The sequence below is a fragment of the Pinus tabuliformis genome, chromosome 1_1, assembly GCF_031772625.1.
Source record: "Pinus tabuliformis cultivar Carrire ecotype Pingquan chromosome 1_1, CPIR1, whole genome shotgun sequence".
Lineage (NCBI taxonomy): Eukaryota > Viridiplantae > Streptophyta > Pinopsida > Pinales > Pinaceae > Pinus > Pinus tabuliformis.
This window is the reverse complement of record NC_142297.1, coordinates 352,085,788-352,090,294: the sequence shown is the minus strand read 5'-3', so window position 1 is coordinate 352,090,294 and position 4,507 is coordinate 352,085,788.

The following is a 4,507-nucleotide window of genomic DNA, read 5'->3' as shown; positions in this document are numbered from 1 at the left end:
AGAAGTTCAATAAACACGCTATATTCAGTGATGTTTTTCGTCGATCGACCAATACATATCCCTCTGAAACTCACTAACTCGCCGCTTGGAGCGAAAATGGCCTAGGTCGCAGAAGATAGGTTTTGCGTACTACGACTAGCTCCATTAGCATATCCAACAAACGGTTCCAAAAAGTCTAACATCTACAACAAATGTGAAGTGGATTACCTAACCAAAATGACAACTCTGAAAATAAAACACTCAAAAATGAAATAAAAGCATATGTACAATGAGTTTACTACACTTAATCAAGCATAGTAACATTTAAGATACAACCCATTTCAGGGCTGCGACAGTGGAATCCCATCATAATTGACTAGCACGTAGGCTCCTTTTGTCAACACTCGTTTAACATTATAGGGGCCCATTCATAATGGTTCGAATTTACCTGCTCCTAATTTGTCAGAGTCCTAATCGTAAAGAAAGACCAGGTCACCTTCTGAGAAGATAAGAGGCTTGACATTTTTGTCATATTGCGCCTTGATGCATTTCTTATGTGCTTCATTAGCCAACGCGACATTGAAATAGGTTTCATCCAGATGGACTAGTTACAAGAAACGAGCCTCTTGTTTAGAAGTTTCGTGGAGCAGACCAATTGCAAGCTTGAGGGATGATATTTTTCACTGAATTGGTAAGACTGCTTCCAGACCATACACCAACTGAAAGGGCGTAAATCTGGTCGCATTTCTCACCGAAAGTCCTATATGCCCACAGAGCTGAGTATAGGATTAAATTCCAATTCCATTTGTGGACTCCAATAATTCTTTGCAGCATACGCTTAAGGACTTTGTTGATTGCCTCAAATTGTCCGTTAGCCTGCAGATACTATGGAGTAGAACTATCATGGGACAGTCCTAATTTGGCAGTTAATTCGATCATCATGTGATTGCAAAAATGTGACCCATGATCTGTGACTCTAGCCTGTGGTACACCAAATCTAGAAACCACATGATTAAAAAAAAAAGAGTAGCTGTTTTGCTGCTGTTGTTTAATGTAGGCATAGCTTCAGCCCATTTTGTAAAATAGTCGATAACGACTATAATGTACCCATGCCCCCCAGCTGAGGTGGGGTTATATGTCATGAAATCAATACCCCATTTAGTGAATGGCCCAACAACAACTACTGGATGCAGTGGTGTAGGTGGTAATCTAGTTTTGCGATCAAAAATCTGACAAGCATGGAAACTTCTGACTATAATTATGCAATCTTTGAATATGGTGGGCCAGAAGTAACCAACTTGTAAGATATTTTGTGTAGTAGTGTAACTAGATAGATTCCCCCCAAAAGCACCTGGATGACAGTCATTCAAAACTTTTTCGGCCTCCTCATGCATGAGGCACCTTCGTAGAACTGTATCGACACCATGACGGTAAAGTGTATCACCAACAATCAGATAGTCTTTGGCTTGGTATCAAGTACATCGCTGTTCAAAGCGAGAGGTGTTAGGCCTAAAAGTTTGGGTCTAGAGATAGACCAATATATCCACATACCACAGATCACTTGGCGATATTAGAAACAGAGTCTCATCCACGATTGATGCTTGGGATGTTAAATTGTTGGATGACGAGGGAAGGTCACAAAGTAACTCTGCAAAGACGAGAGATTTCTTTGATTTGGATTTGGTGAATTCCAGATCAAACTCCTACAAAATGGCTATCCATTTGGAATATTTGCCCCCTAGTAATTGATGCGACAGAATGTAGGTAATAGGGTTGCAATTTGACACAATGGTAATTTTGTGAAAGAGAACATAGTGTCGAAATCTCTGTACTACTTGAATGGATGCTAAAGCCAACTTTTCAACATAAGAGTACTTTCTTTCTGTATCATTAAGATTGTGACTTAAATAATATATAGGCTGTTCAATTCCGTTATCTTCTTGAACTAAAACCATAGCGATGGTTGTATCTGCAGCGGCGAGACACAGGTTGAAGTATTTTCGATAGTTAGGATGTACAGGAGTGTACATTAATGATGCTTTTATCAGGGAATCTTTTCAAGCATCAAAGGAAGCTTGTGCAACCTAATCCCAGTGGAAGGGTACTCATTTTTTCAAAAGACATGTATAACCTTTGGTGAGCTTAGCATAATGTGGAATGAACCTCCTTAGAAAGTTAACTTTCCCTTGGAGTCTTTGAGTCTGAAGCAAATTTGAAGGTGGAGGCATGTCAAGGATTACCTGAACCTTAAATGGGTTGAGTCGAATTCCATCCTTAGAAACTACAAAACTAAGCAATCGACCAGAACCAACACAAAACACACACTTGTGCAGATTGAGTCGTATCTTGTAGTGTTGGCAACGTAGAAATATGGCTCTCAAATGTTGTGGATGATCAATCCGTTTTCACAAATGAGCAGGAAGATCATTGAGATATGGTTGAACAATGTGTTTAATGTTATGGAAGGCGTAATTCATTTCCCTCTGAAAATTTTCCTTTGTGTTCTTCAAACCGAATGGTAATTTACGATATGCGAATGTGCCCCACGGACATATAAATGTCGTTTTTGACTAGTCCTGTGGGCGGATATTGATTTGATTGTATTGGGAAAATACATCCATGAATGAAAAGATTTCACCTTCGGCACATTCATCAATAATCTAGTTGATAAAGGGTGTAGTATAGTTGTCCTTTGGACATGCTTGATTTACATCCCTGTAATCGACGCACACTCTAATCGTTCCTTGTTTTTTCATCACAGGAACAATATTCGATACCCAATCAGTGAGAGGAACAGGGTAAATGAATCCAACATGCAAAAGTTTTTTAACCTCTGCTTTAATGGTAGTGAATTTCTTCAGATGAACAGGTCAAAGTCATTGTCGTACTAGTTTGACATATGGATACATCTTGATTTCATGTTCAACAATTCTTGAGTCAATGCCTGACATTTCTTTGTATGACCATGCAAAGACATCTCTGAATTCACGAAAAAGAGCATAGTAAATTTCTAGTTCTGATGGAGAACAAGATTTTCCAACGTGAATATTCTCTACAACATTAGGTTTGGGCAAAATATTAATGGCTATAGTTTCTTCAATGTTGGACAGATTTCGCTCAGAATCTACTGTATTTACAAAATTTAATAAAAAATAAAAAATTGAAGGATGATTGAGGTCGTTCGAATAATCTTCATTGTCATCTCGAAGGTGGGAACGATGGTGGTAATCTTCCCATGACGTCTCTTCTATCATCATTGATTGGATGATCCCTTCGTCTGTAGAATGTATACGAGACCAAGGATCAGAAGAGGTACCATATTCTAAAGACCTATCTACCCAAACACTCGTCGAGTGTTGATTCGGGTTTGTCACCCAAGCCCAGAAAATTGATTGCTATAAATATTCGATGGGGCTCGGTGGAAACGTCTCATGATGATCCTCACTATCAAAATGGTTGGGACTCTTCTTAAACTCAGATGATGTAGAAGAGATCATTTGACAGGTTTCCACTGTGGCCACTTTCGCAAAACGAGATGGAGTGGGAGGAAAAAGGTTCCCATTAAGGAAGGATCTTTTAGGAGACCTACCCCAACATTTTGAAGCAATTGATAACTTCCATGGATCAATGGAATGCTTCCAGTAGCTTGTGAACTGTTAGGAAAAAAGGCTAGTTGGTCAATGATTGTGATTCCACCTTGGAAGGGAAATGCAATCTTTATAAAATATGTAGACACAACGACAACCATAGCATAAATCCAGGGCTTTCCCAGTAAGATATTGTAATCAAGGTTTCCATCAATGACCTTGACTCCAATCTCTATTGTCTTGCCCCCCAATTCAACTTGCAATTTACTTAAAATCCCATACGAAGTGTATGTTCTTCCATCGAACACTTTTAATGTTGTTGATGATCATGACAAGGGTGGTGAATCAAGAGTTTTCCAGCAACTCATTGACATAATACAAGTAGATTCCCCCTCATCAATGATGGTTCAATGAAAATTTTTATTGAGGGCTTTCACTTGTATAAGGAAAGCGAGTTGGGCTGGTAACTGAGGTGTATATCCTTTATGATTAAAGGCCACAAGATTAGAAACCATTGGATCCATCCCACCTATTGTTGATAACAAAGCCTACTTTTGGGAGGGATAATTTTGCAATACCTCAAGTGTTGACATAACAGATGGCGTTTGAGCCAGATCTTCCACTATATTATAATTTTGAGTAGCTCGAGCACGAGGATTAAATTTCGATTTATGTACGACTCCCTTAGGTGGCTTTATAGTTAATTCAGGGATAATGGGTGGAACAAATTCTGGCGAAGTCATTGTCAAACCACTAGGTTGATCTATAGCCTAGTTGTTTGATGATGATGGATTCCCATAATCTTTATTCCTTGTCGATATCAAAGCATCATTTTTCTTGTTTGAGATGGATAGCATAAGCACTTGGGATGTGGAAGCATGATCGATAGCAACCATATTAGTTTCTGGGTTTGGAAACGGATCAGTCAACACTGCTGAGGT